Source organism: Pyxicephalus adspersus, chromosome 4 (genome assembly GCF_032062135.1).
Source record: "Pyxicephalus adspersus chromosome 4, UCB_Pads_2.0, whole genome shotgun sequence".
Taxonomy (NCBI): domain Eukaryota; kingdom Metazoa; phylum Chordata; class Amphibia; order Anura; family Pyxicephalidae; genus Pyxicephalus; species Pyxicephalus adspersus.
Genome location: NC_092861.1, coordinates 143,860,034 through 143,875,240, shown reverse-complemented (window position 1 = coordinate 143,875,240; position 15,207 = coordinate 143,860,034). Strand labels below are relative to the sequence as shown.

The 15,207-nt window shown below is 38.4% G+C and overlaps 1 protein-coding gene across 5 annotated transcripts in view; it reads left to right on the top strand.

Annotated features, from left to right (window-relative positions):
• Positions 1-15,207, top strand: part of ESRRG (estrogen related receptor gamma) — a 371,154-nt gene that overhangs the window by 235,275 nt on the left and 120,672 nt on the right. The window lies entirely within an intron of this gene.

Genomic DNA, 15,207 nt, shown 5'->3' with positions numbered 1-15,207 from the left:
AAGAAGAGGTCTGTGCTAGCATATCTAGGGGTAGAGCTGTGAACAAACACCCCAATTTTGCTCCCTTCACAATGTGAAGCTACAATGAGGACTAGATAGTTTGTAGCAGAGCCAGATTATCCACAAGGCATCCTAGAACATTTTGGATATCTAGGGGTATCAGCTATAACATCCATTCCCCTGCAGCAAACCAGGGAGATATTGCAGGTGGTCAAAGCTATGCACCAGCTTGATACTTCCCAAGGACTGTGTTGAGGGTTATGCCAATACAACTTACACAAATGGGTTTGCTTTTTTGTTTTGACAATCCAACGGATAGTGGGGACCAAGCTGTTACCTTGCCTAGAGCCCTGTTCTATCTTAATCTATCTTGATTCAGGGCAGCATTCTGGAATCCTTTATTTGGCAAGGGAATATGTTACTCAGACCAAAACTACATGAGGGTGGCTTCTGGGCCCTGGGTCATGACCCATATTGGCTCAATAGAATTTCAGCCCTGATAGACTTTTGAAGAGTAACATGAGTATATTTGATAACAATGGATTTTGTATACTTGCTGCATGCCATCATTGAGTTTGTTCTGTTCTGGAAGTTTTGTCTGGATAATCCATTATCCATTCATCATCCAAAAATACAACAGAAGATGATTTAGCTTCCAGTTAACAAATGTGTTTTTGCATCTTTTTGACTGTGGCAGGGACATTGGATTTGGATGAAAAAAAAACATACATTACGAGAGATGATATGTTTATTTTTATTCATTTCAATTGTTTTTGCCCACTGGATACAGATTTCCTTAACTTAAAAAGAATAGGAATTGTAATAGAGTTGCCCAAGGATTGTGGCAGCAAGTGTCAAACATGGGTCCAATTTTCCATTAAACTAGCATATCCCTTGAATTTCTCATCTTTGTCCCCTGTGCTAGAATATTGTCCACACACACAGGCACTGGCACATCAATATTAGCCTCACTCACCCTCTCTGTATTCTGATCTCATCGTGTCATTGTGTATAAACCCAACTAAATGTATTTCATCATCCTACAAAGATGGCCACTTCCTACTCTTGGCTGTCATTAACCCATTGTTTTGGTCACTGATTCTGTAGGTGTTAAGTGTACTCAACCAGAACTAAAATCTGCATATTTATATTTATATAGAAAAGGGAAGAGAATGGTCTGCGCTATAAAACAGTGCAGGTCCTGGAAACCCCCATGATAAGATTTATGGTACGGTGCTTTGACTAACACCCACTCCATGTCAAACCCATTGAAGACACTTGATTACCTTCTACAGCTGAACCCCAGGCATTCACCTTTATTTACAGCATCTTTAAAATATTGTTCATGGAATGTCCTGGTTTATAAAGGCAAAATGTCTGGGCAGCAAAAGTGACTCCATATAGCTAAATCTCATTCGAGCAATGTCTACAAAACGCAATAAAGATGCGTTCTTGGCGTGTTATCTCAGGAGCTAATAGCAGATGTAATAATGGTTTGCTTTAAATACGTTTTGTTCCAAGATACTTAATGCATTTATTAAAGTGAACCTGTCTCAGATCGCAGTGTTGAATAGCAGATTACAACAATACGGTAATACAAATTTCCCATTTCATAGCAAATATGTAACTGCTGTCAAAATTAGAGTTATTGCTGATGGCAAACTGTTATATATTCTCTATTATTTTTTATTATGCCATAACAAGAATTCCTATTGATTACTTTGAGGAACTCCAACTTTGTGCACATTTTCTGTTCTCCAGTTTTCATGAATCAATCATTATATCCCTGAATATATGGAATAAATCTGATTGGAATCTAAAACTCTCTCCCTGTCTGGAGATATTTCCAAATGGACACATGAACAGTATATTTTGTTACATTGTTACATTTCTTGCTACATTGACAAACTGCAGAAATCTGTTACTTCATTTACCAAATAAGCATTGTCTTGGTGACAGGTTCACTTAAATAATACAATTTACATGATACATGTTCCACCGAAACCTACTGATTATATTATGTATTGTGCAAAGCTGATTGCTCTGCCATCATTGTTAGCTCATCCAATATTTCCATTGGTATAGTTCATTTCTGAACGAATTATGTACATATAATATTTATTATCTCCATTGTGATATTACCACTAGATGGTGCTGATAAAGTCGTACTTATGATACACGAGGTGGACGGTATTGACTCTGGCAAGGGAATTCAAATTTATTTACATTTTTATGATTAATATGAACTGAGATTTACATTTTGCACTGATTTGTTTTCTTTTAATCAACCAATTTTTCATCCAATAATTTGGCATCCAGCCATCTGATTGGGTACAGGTTGACCAGTAGCGGAGCAGTGAAATTTATCATAGCTTGGACTAGTAAAGGTTTTTTGTATTTTATAGATGTATATTATGCATGTATTATCCCTCTGTAGAGTAGGCTGATCACCTAAATCAGTGTTTCTTGACATTTTTAACATGGGGGAACATGGGGGAACCTTATTATTAATAATAATAAACAGGATTTATCTAGCAGCATGGACTGACAGATACAAACAGTGACACAGGAGGAGGAGAGAACCCTGCCCTGAAGAGCTTGCAATCTAGGAAAGAACTCTCAGGGAGCTGCTATTATATTTATTATATACACAATGCATTGGTGTGCTGGTCAGTAGAAAGAATGCCTCCTACATTGCTGGCTATTGGGAAGAATATCACCCATAAAAATAGCCAAAAAGATCATTGATGTCACCTAAACTGACCTAAGATACACACATTGCTCTTTGTTCACGGAACCCCCAGCAACCTTTAGAGGAACCCTGGTCGAAAAACAATGATCTACATGATAATGGCATTTTTTTTATTCTGGAGCAGTGCCACATACAAAATCTGTATTAGGTTGACTTCATTGGCAGGATCAACAGGTATTTGTAAGACTTTGCAGGTGACTGTAAGTGCAGATGCATTATATCACATGCTGCAAAACATATTTTTAATGGGAGTCTATAGTTCTTCTTTAAGATGTACTTTCTGTTTCCATACTTTTTAAAATGCTAATTATTTCTAGAGTTCCAAAGGTTAGTTGATAATTACTCCTTCAGTTTGTTTGTCTTTTGACACAAACACTGTAACTTTGCCAATCACAACGTTTATAGAACAGAAAATGATTTTTTTTTTAATGGCCAAGTCAAGCTGTTTGCCAGAACTTTGAATATCCCTTCGCTCCTCCGCTGCACAGCAGACTATATTTAAACCGGCTGATTATTTGCACGGGACAAGCCTTTCAACAAAACCATTGCAGATGTAGGAAGACCAGTCTGGAATTTACTGCACAGAAACGTTGCCACCTCCTTTTTTGGTTGCTGTTTGAGAAAACTTTCTTTAGGAATACATTTAAAGCCTTGTAAAGGAATAGGTCTTGTGTACATGTACACAGTGACATGCAAAGTTCAGGAGAGGAGTTCTTAGTGCCTGTTTGGGTAGTGAATGTCCAAAGAGTGCTTGTGTGACCCCAGGACAGACGGTAGTGCTGCAAGAACCACAAGCCAAGCAGGTGTGAACTACATAAAGCAGGATTAGGAGAGTGGTAGAGTGTACACTAAAAACAGAAACCACACGCCCCTATTGCCCCATCTTCAAAGGGACAAGAGTCAGAAGTCAGTGGCAGCTCCGCATTCCCTGTTTACTAAACAGCATTTAGTTCAGTGTGCAAACTGATCTGTGCAGCTGCGACAAGCTTAACCCTTCATTAAAGATAGCCAAAGGGAAACTCCTTTAAATAGGGTCCGTAACAAGCTTGGATCATTCACGATACATTTTCCTGGTTGGATCCTTGCCAAAAAGTAATTCGCTGGTTCCAAACAAATCACACAACAAACTAGAAAATACCTATTTATTTTTCTTTCAATGGGCTACCATTTGCGCCATTCCAGTTTCTTGCTATTGATGTATTGCCACTAGCACCATAGGTTTGGCACCCAGTGGCATCATTCTGCTTTGGCTGCCAAATGTACAGCCAAATGTGTTATTTTACATCCAAGAAACCTAAGTATTGGCATTGGGTATATATTGAAGCTGTATATGGCATTGATCCATGGCCTGCACCATATTAAGTTGGGGTGCTATATTGGGAAATGTAGATCCGGAATGGGCACCCCTATAATAATGTGATTTAATGTAGTCAGTTTTGTACAATGCAACACATTTCTACACAATAATTCATGTCATGTTACTGTAGACCATTTACCTTGGATGGGTTGGCAGCTCATAATAATGCATTTTTATTTTTTTCCCAATATTAAAGCCTTTCCATAACTCATAATATGGAAACTGCCATTTCAAAGTTTAGCTGTCCTCTGTTAGAAATAGAGATCCTCCTCCATGCAGCTGATAGAAGCTGCACTTAGCTGGGATAGCTGTCAGCTTCCGGTGATGTCAAGTGACTGATGTCATCTTACCTGTCAGGGTCACAAGTGCATCTGTCATTTGGATGGCATAGAGAGGCTAAATAAAGGCCGAATCCGGGACCTAAATATAGTAGTGGCAAGCAGAAAAGAGACAACGGTAACCTGAGCTGACAGATGGTGATTGTTTTCCTTGGATTTCTAATTTAAGGTTCTTTCAGCTGTGTGTAGATATTGGAACTATTAAAGTGTACCTGTCACAGAAAGATGAACCTAAATTTACAAAGGAAAAGCTAATAGGGCAAGAACAGGGGTCATAGGTGTCTGATTCATGTAATCGAGTTAAAAGGAGATGTAAGACAACTTTTCTATTTGTGTAACTATTAGGCTAAAACTGCTACGAAAGTTATGGCTAAAGGGGCCCAACAACACCTGAAGTTCAGATAATTTATGTTTCAGCTATGGAAAGAAGAAAGTAGAGGCTACTTATCTAAAAATAGTAATATCACTTTCATGGAGCAACTGTTTCATGTATGTGGGCAGGGGTGAACATAGGGAACCAATTCTACAGGGCATAGGAGTCCATTTCTGACTACATCCACTGTTGCATATGTTGCAGCTAAAAGTGGCCAAAATGGTGCAAGTTTTGGTCTAATTCAACAATGAAAAAAGTTAAATAATTCTAGATACAAAACAATAATAAAAACAATGTAAGATATCTTCCAATATTATTTCCCAGCTTGTTGCATAATGGCCATCTCATGGCTGCATTGTTCATAATAAAGCAAAATCAGCTAAACTGAACCTTGGGATATAAATCCATTGAAGACTTGCATAAAAGGCCCATTTCTTTTTTAAGCTACCATCCTCCAATAAAAAAGCAATACTAGAGATATTTTTGAAAAATCACATTACATCTTGGCTGAAGCCATGGGTAATGTTACACGGCCTTCTCATGGGAACCTGGAATACTCACACCAAGTTGCCCCTGAAAAATGCAGCAGTTTTTAGAAACCAGAAGAAGAGCCAGTGAGGTCACTCTGATCTACAGGAGGCCAGGGAGTAAATTTTTATTGGGTCCGTCTACAAATGGATTCTTGGATTATCCAGTAAGATCCATTTTTAGGCAATAATGTCACCAAATGAGTCCTTGGACAGTACAAAAAGAAGTCCTTTATGTCATTGAGAATGGTCCAGTTGTGACCATTCCGTAAGAACCGCATGGCTCATATCCACTTCATATTTTTTGCCACAACATCACAAGATTGGCTTTTGAAAAAGAATATGAGAGCAAAGGCCAGTAGAACCAAAGCAACTAATATGATTCTAGTTAAGGTAAGCAGATTATCGTTGGTTGCTGAAGGTGGCTTTACTCTTCAGATCCGATGCCTCAATGAATAAGTCCATTTATGTCCCAGACCTTTATTTATCTGTAAATTTTGCAAAATATTTTTCCATTTTTCATTGAGTGTTTTATTTGACTTCTGCCATTTTACTCTTTTACTAACAATGAGCTGGTGGAAGAAGCATGACCTATACATTGTGTTAGTTTGTCTTTGTTGGTAAATGTATTGTGAGTTTGTTTGAGGTGACGTTCAGTTACTATGTAGCAAAGGCTTATTACTGACAATCTACAGATAAAAAATCCCATCGGATACATCCCAGACCAGTCATGTGACATCCTAAATGGACGCTGCGGTCTTTGGGTTGTGAAATTACACTTCTGCTCTTCCAGGCTTAGGGCAAACGCCTCTCTCTCTCTCCAAACACAAATTCATACTCACGGTAATGCTCATGTTAATGACCCATTTGGGAAAATAGCTGCAGCTTGTTGTTTAATTTCACCAAGTGTTTGCATCTTACTGATACTGTATAAAGTGCAGCTAGAAGACTGACCAAACTTCCTATAAGCCCACCATTAGATTTCTGTCTTGGAGAAAACTGCAAGAAAGATGTTCCCTGCCAATCTCATCCTCTGCATTTATTTATTTATATTTATATATCTTTTATAAAAAACAGGCCATGGTATTGGGGGTGGGCAGAATATAAAGGGGGCAAGGCTGGGAAGAGATAAGAAAAGTCAACCCTAGTCATTATACATTGGCCCATTGAGCATTCTCGAAGCTACATCCATTAAAAATCTCAAAACAGAAGGTAAATTTCCACCAGACATATGAAATAATTCTTTGAAATTGTGATAATGGTTGGTATGTAGCTATGCCTGCATTTAATATGGCAAATCAATTCAAAGCTTTTGAGACTGAAAACTCCTAAAGGAAGGAAGATTTGATTTGCTTAAAGGGCCCTGTGTGCCATGGCTAGTGTGTTCAGGGCCTAGAGTCCTGGACATTAAAACAATGGAGCCCAGCAATAGCACAGCTATATCCTATCCTATATATAGCTAAGGGGTCCTGGAAGCTAAAGCAAAGTCTACCAGCCAGTGAGTTCTTTATGGCTAATCAAACCAAAATTTACAGAAATGCTGCTTGTTCCTACAAATAATTGTTTGACTTCTGTAGGGTGGGAAAGACAAACCTCCCAAAAACCCAAAAAGTAAAATTGCACAAAACCAAAGTCAGATGAAGGCTTCTAAATGGGGTCATTGCTGTACTTTATACTCATCATGCCAGGGTTAAAAAAATAAAAACTCCTAATTACATAAAAAGCACCTAAATTTGTGCTATACAGAGCCGGGGTCATATTCTGCTCTCTGCTACTATGAGAAGAGAGTGTACCTGGAAGACAAGGCCTTCCAAGCTGAGGCAATGAGCGTCAGACGGGGCGCTCTGCCATCTGTCCCACCTGCTGCACTCCTGTCCATCTGCTATCTGCAATAGCTCATCGCAGACTTGCACACAAGAGCACTTGGTCTGGAAAAACAGGCAGCGTGAATTATTTAGGTTGCTGTGTAAATACAAAAGAGGGGAGAGGCCGGGGTGAGGAATGAGGAAGGGAAGCTGCTCAACAGCTTTACTGTGTACAATTGTGGCTATGCCTATGGATAGAAGAAGGAGGGGAGTGAGGGGGAATGTGCTGCAACTAGTGTGATGTCTGCGCCTCTAGGAAATAAAAAGTGAAAGGCAATTTTGGATCTGGGCACATGTGCATGTTTGAGTGAATGTTATAAGTAAACCCTGGACTTGGCAGGGTAACAGATTAGCTCAGCGGCAGGATAAGGAATCTATATTGCAACCCCCAAAATTACTGCCAAGTAAACCAAAATTGCTAGGGGTTGTGCTGAAACAGACTGGGGTCCTATGCAATGATCCCCCTTCCTCCTCATTTCACTGATTGGTATTGGTTGCAATAAGCACAATGAAGTGCCCACATTTTACACTGTATTGGCACGACCCCCCCCCCATTGCCAACACGTCCATCCTCCCTTAGATGGGCAAGGGCACAGTTTTTAGCAATAGGGTTATTCCTCTGGTTATTGTCAGGGTATGAAGTTTGTAGGTTGGCCCCTGGGTTGCCTTGTGGATGAATTGGCTCTTTTGCCTGCTCTATTGTCATTTATAAAATTTATGGTTCTGCTGGGAAGTAGGCAGCTGTGTAAAATTAGCAATAATACCAGGTTCTATTTACATTAGCAATTAGCAATAGTCAGGTGCCCCATACTTTGCAGGTAATTATTCAGGGTGGTTTTGCTACTAATTAGGTTTTTCTTTTTTATTGCTTGGCTTTTTTACTGACCTTTTGGCCTCAATACTTCAGGTCACTGACCCAGAACAGGTATGCAGGTCATTTCAATGCTCTGGATATTCTGGTCTGCATTCTTGTTTTGTGTCAGTGGCTTGGAAAACACTAAAGCCAGTGAATTATCACAGCAGCCAGGCAACTAGCATTTTCAGTACTTGTAATATCCAGGCTGCTGTATGCATTGTGAGAAGGAGCAGTGGAGCATTGAAACTGAGCAGTCTTACTAAGAAGGAAGCATAAACTGCCTACGAAATGGGAAAATGTATGCACCCATATAAAGTATATATAGAGTAATGAAAACGTCAACATTTGCACATCTTTATTTACTGATCTCATTCACATAAAAGAAAAAAAAAATAAATGTATAGGATCCCCAATACCAGGTCACCGATCCTGTATACATCTAAGCAGTTGTCCCTTATAATTATACGGAATATGGCACTGATGGAATACACATTAATGCTGTCCTTATTTACAGAATTTTGAAAACAAGGTTTTCTCCCACACTGCAATGCAGAAACTCTTTGCAGCATTAAAAAAAAAAAAAAAAAACATTCCATTTTGACTTTTAATTCAACATCTGTGCACTCTGGACAAATAAATACATGCATTCATGTAAATGAGCAGTGCATGCTGGCAAATACAGCCAGCTTTACAACACCACTAAAATGCTAAGGAAGTGATAGGATGTGAGGAGTGCACGGTTCTAAATTAGCAGCTCATGGTGGCAAATATATATTTTCCTCTTCTAGCAGCCTAGAACCCCATGCCTGGGAACTCAAAAAAGATTGCATAAAAGTTTTATTGTGGCTGGTTCAGCCTCTGGTGACCTAGGTACATTCACACTCCCAAGGCACACTCAGACCTAAAAAGTTGTTGGAAAACTTTCTTTTTTATTTCCTTTTTTCTTTCTTTCCTTCACCCTGTTTCTTTATTTCCCTTATTTTTCTTACATTTCTTTCCTTTCATTCTTTCATCAACTATTTTGCCTAAGTTTTTCCTCCCTGCCTCCTTTTTATCTTTCTTTTTCTGTCTTTCCTTTTTTCCTTCCTTCCCTTTTTTTCTTTACTTTCTTCCTTCATTCACCCTCCTTTCTTTTCTTCTTTTTTCTTTACTTCCTTCCAGCCTTTCTTTCTTTCTTTCTTTCTTTTCTCTCTCTCTCTCTCTCTCTCTCTCTCTCTCTCTCTCTCTCTCTCTTTCTCTTTTTTCCCTTTACCTTTCCTTTCTTTTATTTTTTTTTCTTTCTTCCATTTCTCCTTTTTTTCTTCCACTCTTCATTCCTCGCTTCTTTCTCTTTTTAAATACAGCACAGTGTCAGTGTCAGACAAACAGCTTTGCTTTGTTCTAATTAGAGAGCCAAGGCAGTAATGCTGCAATTCTTGTTGCATCATTGATCCTGTAATTGTGCTGGGCATTCTGTGTGGCAGAAGTGGCTGATTCTTTTCCTGAACAAAACACATTCAAATCTTGGTTTCCAAATACAGTTTCCAGTTGTAAATAAAATAATAATCACAGAAAAAAAAACATTTTTTTTTACAGCTGTCTGTTGGCCCGACAAGAAAACAAACATTTCACAGGATGAATTCTTAAAAAGGGTGGGTTGGTGTGATGCATTTGTCAGGCCGGGTTTAGATCTGCAAAGGCAGAAGAGACAGCTTGGATACACAGGAGCTCGGCTACTTGCAGAAGATTTGCACAAATTTCAACCGCTGCCTTCAAAAGGGATTTGACTGAATTGGATTTTTTAAGGTTAGCGCATGTCAAACCTATTAAGTTCAATTCACATGCAAAATCCCTTTTATGTTCCTTTCCATTTTTTCCACATTTCTTTTTTTAAGCCAATAAAGAAGAGAAGAATTATTAATCCCAGTCACAAGTTTTTAGATACAATATGTGTGGAATAGGCTGCACTGAACCCATAAATAACAATGTCACGTCAATATTATTAACTAAAAAATGGGATTGTGTTGCAGCATAGATATGAAAGTGCTTTGTGTGCATTGGACAGACATATAATACACATTGCAAATACATCACACTGCAAATGGTATTCCCAGAAAGGGTGTCTGATAAGCTAGGAAAGTGAGGACAGGTAGTGGATTTTTAAATAAACCCCTAAAAAAAGAACTCAAGGAGAACTAAGCAAGCCCAACATACACTGGTCCAGCTGTATCTTTTTTACCTTGCCTTTGACCCTTAGTATTGGCTATGTGTTCAGGTGTTTCCTTAGAATAGTGTCAGCAATAGACAAGGTGACCAAGAGCATGGCCAAGTTTTTGGAGAACTGGCACCTAATGTGGATGAATATTCAGGCTCCGGTATTGTGGCTTTTTTAATATAATTTTTGACTATAAATCTCAGTGGTACCTGCTTTCATGTAGATCTCCCTATACTTAATTTCCTAATATGAGCAAATGCCCCAGGCCTCCCTGGAATTCACACTGTCATGGAATACCAATACGTGCCATAAATTAATCCCAGTGGTCAGGATAGGAAAAACAGAAACATCTTAAAACTTGATTTAGGTTTAATCTTTTTGTTTGTACCATTGAACACAATTTTGCTCCAATTGTCCTAATATGCAAATCTGCCATTGGTTGTTTAAATTTCCAGACACTATAATGCCCTTCTAGGTTTTGCTAATCTCGTACACTAAAATTTGGAGTTTAATTTTGGCATTTTGTCTAGACTTTTTAAAAAGAATTCTGTGTGATTCTGGACTTCCCTGCGCTGAGAACTAGCTCCATAAGCGGACTTGAAGAAGATAAGTTGGAGGGTTTGACTTTGTGGGTTTCATTTATGAGTCAACTCCATCTGATTAATGAGGCCTTTATCATTCTACACATAAAGCGGCCACACAAATAATCATCAAATTACTAATTATGTGCAAAGTAAATCGATTTGATGCCTAGTTTTTAGCAATGTGGTCTGTATATGAAATGTCTACAGAGTTCATTTCTAATAAATTATCAATGTGTCATTCTTGGCTGGAACAAAGACTTTATCTTTTAGTAGACCTCATCTGTTTAAAGGGATTTGAAACAAGATGGTTGAAATTTATATGAAAAGCCTACATTTTTTTATTTTTTAGGTGTTTTTTTTCATCTTGGATAGAGCACAGACCGGATTTTAGGCTTTTATTGTACTCTCCATTTCCTTTTTGTCATGGTGACAGTTTTGCCCAAATTTGCCTCAAATTGGAGAATTATTCGGTCAAATAAAAGCAACCGTTTGGTCTCAGAATAGCTATAGCCAAGTCAAAGGAAGGCTGTGAGCCCTTTGAACTGTGGATAGTTTATTTAATTTATTAATACTGTAGTAATTTGGGACAACACTTTTCAGCACTGCCTCACCTCCTCTATACCCCTTCTACTGCCAGTGAACATTATTACACTGGTGACCTCAGGAGAAGAACAACAATAGAGCAATAGGTTTGAGGTTCCCATTTGATCCCACCTTAAGTATGACTCCAATTTTAGCCTTTACTACTTCTTCTAATATGCAGAAACTTGAGCAGATGAATTCTCTCTAATGTATAGCCAACATTAGGCCTAATGCTGTTGTTTACTGTGCCAGGGAAGTGGTTGACACAGTATATTTATTGGTCCTTGTTCAACTAAAACCAGGTTTGACAAGCCCGAACATTTACCAAACCAAGACTGAATTGAGCCTAGGCAGGAGGTCACAGTAGGTCACATTTCCCCGCCAAAAAAACAGACTAAAGAATTAATGTGCAAAAAATGTTTCCTTTTTTTACACCTTTTCATCACTTTTCTTTGTTTTGTGTTGCTCTTTTAAAATAACAGATTAATAATATTTTAGGTTGGGTGAAAGGTTAAGTGTACTATACCACTTTTGCATATAGTAAATCTTTTATCGATGTCAGAGGTCGTACTAAGAAAAGGAACAACTGGTTCCAAAACCAGAGGTGATCCCTCCAAATGAGGGCCAGTTGAGAGCTATGAACCTAACAATAGTATAATACTCAACAGCTTGGGTGTTCAGTATTACCAGATTTTAGAAAATCACGCAAGCTGTAAAAAATATTTCATGACTTTTGAAGGGAATCAGAAGAGGATTTAGGATGTTTTATAGGTGTGCCTAGAGTTGGTCTTTAAATAATCATGTCTAGCAAGCGACGTGCGGTGTCTGGAGCATGCAGAAGTGCCCTATTTGATGAATTATCACTGTATTTACGGTCCACGTCCATTAAAGACTTGTACTGGACTTGCGACCTTGGCTGTTCTCTGGCAGTGTAAAATGCAGAGTGTGTTTTAAACCTGAGACACATAAAAAGCCCGTCTCATCAACACGCTTTGTCTTGACAGAAGGGAAGCTCTTGCAAGAGCAGAACCTGCAGGCCATGCTGTCTGTCACTACTGGTCAAACAAACACGCGTCTTTGGTTCCAGATAACACTCACTACACATCTGTTTTCAAAAAATCACATTATTAGGTTTGATATACAGACATCTAGTTTAGGCTCATAAAAACAATATATATATATATATTACTATATTATATATATATATATATATATATATATATAACAAATGCCTTTATAATGTAATATGATGGCCAGGGGTGTCAAGAAGTTGCATTTAAATAAGATGGTATTTCAGCGAGAATAAACCTGCAGGGAAACTGGGACTAAAAAAATAAGCAGAAGTAGCAGGTAGTAAAGGCTGTTTTGCAGCCATATCTTGATGGGCTTTTATGATCAGTTAAGGTCAATCTTTGTTTTTAAGCCTTCATACAAGTCACCATGAAATATAAATACACCAAATGCAACACAAACACATTGCAAAATCACAAACTTATCCCAGACACTTGTATATACCAATGCTCTAGTGGTGCCCAGAAGCTAAGCCATTTGCAACTCTGGATTTACATTGAGTTTGATCTCTTCTCCTATAAAATGTTATTTTTAATGTAGTGATTGGCTTCATTGTAAATAAAAAGGTAAGGAAGTACAAGGTGTGATCAATGTAACATTTTTTAGAAAACATTTGCCAGATTCTCTCTCTCCACTGATAAGTTTGGCATTCAGTTTTTACTAAAGTTAACCGCCGCTAGGAAATGTTTTATCATATGTTCCATTTTAATGCCTGATATGGCAAATACACAATTGGAACTTGGAACCAAAGCATATCCTGTAATGGAAACCTGAAGAAAAAGATTACTAGGCTACCTTTGTTCACCTCCTACTGATAATGCTAAGCTGTCTGGCTGTCAAACTGAATTACTGACTTTAAAAATATCTGAACCAATGACCTGAGATGAGTGCATATTCAAAGGAGTTGGTGTGATGTCAAAACATTGATTGCACTTGTTCAGAGGTTCAAGCAATTGAATCGTCATTGTGGACAAGCAACCAGTATTTTCAAAAGGAGACATAGTCAATGGCAACCTATGTATCAGCTCTGATATACTTTATTTTCAACACAAGCAATTGAAAACACATTGGCAATGCCCTTGAACCTTTAAAAAAATCAGTGTCTTTCTAAAACCATGGAAATCCCAATTAAGAAATTGGTAATTGTATTTTTCTTGTGGAGACTTAAGCTGATGTCTTTCCCTTGGGAGATAGTGCTTAGCTCCCAGTTTAAAGTGCGACCACCAACTGGCCATTAGCCCTCGGTAACTGGTTACGGCATCTGCACTCAACTGCAAAACGAGATTGAGATTACTTTCATAAATTCATTGCAGCCATGATAGCACCTAACGCCAGTGAAATCACAGTTTGGAAAGCCATTATTTAATTAAGGGATTGTCATCTTGCTAATGTTCTAAGTCAAGTCTGGCTGCTTGCAGCTTGGTGAGTTTTTATTCTGTATTTTTTAATTTTTGTATATGACTCCAAAAGGCTAAAGATTTGTTTATGCCAATGTCTGTTACAAAAAAAAGTGTTCTATGCCACACTGACTGGCATTCTAGGACCATATCTGGGGGGAAGCCAATGTTTCTGGATATTGGTAATGGGAAAAAGTGGAAACTTGGAACTGATAGTAAACCTAGGCAGCAGCATATAGACAACATGGTTGTGGTGGACACTTGGCCATGACTTCTATATATGAGCTTGTTTTTGAAATTCCAATGATAGTCCCCCCATTTTGCAGCCATAGCACCCTCCAGTCTTCTGTGAAGGTTTTCTACAATATTTTGAAATATACAATGGCATTTTGTGTCCATGAAGCCAAAAGAACATTTATGATCTCAAGTATTGGTGATGGACTGAATAGACCTGCAGCCTTACATTTCATGTTCAATGTGTTTAATAGTGTCGAGGCCAGGATGTTGTGCAAGTCATCAAAGTTCTTCTACCCCAAACGCTTTATCAGACTTTGTCTTTATGGAGCTGGTTTTGTTCACGGGGCAGAATCATGGCTGAACAGAAAAGAACCACCATCAAACTGTAACCCCATGGAAATGCCCAGTTTTGTACAGTGCTTGTACCTGCCTTTGGATTGAGATGTCCATCAAGTTCATAAAGGTGCGATGGTCAGAAGTCGTCAAGCTTCTGTCCATAAAGCGTACTAGCCTTTCTTTTTTCCATTGCCTTTGAAAACGTCTTTTATTCCTTTACTCTGTCAATACCGTAGTTTTCAGCTGTTTATACTTGTTTGGCCTGCAAAAGGAAGTATAGTCTGTCATTTTTAGTATAACAAGGTAAATCCCATTAGTTGAGCAACAGTGCTTTTTATATAGCCACATCTTAATACAGACTGTCTCTCCGCTCGCTGAATGAGGGCACTTATCATGGTTCCCCACTCCTTCTTCCCCTCTCATCCTCAACTTTAAGAATTATGAAAAGCAAATTCCAGTTACACCTGTCCACCTTGACAGCCAAGGGAGAAGATTGTAGCCATTTGGATTAAAGACATATCCATCAGAAGCTGCTCTAGACAGGTAGTTATACGTCTCTTTAGAATATATGAATCCCATCGGCTACGTGGTAGGAAGCGGAGAATGCCGACTTTATATAAATAATTATCCTATCGCTGATATACTGTGCGCCGTCGCCATATATTCTTCCTAGAGCGCCATTCTCAGCCTTATAACCTGTAACGTAAATCTTAAGTCTTCTTATTAAATAAAATGTTC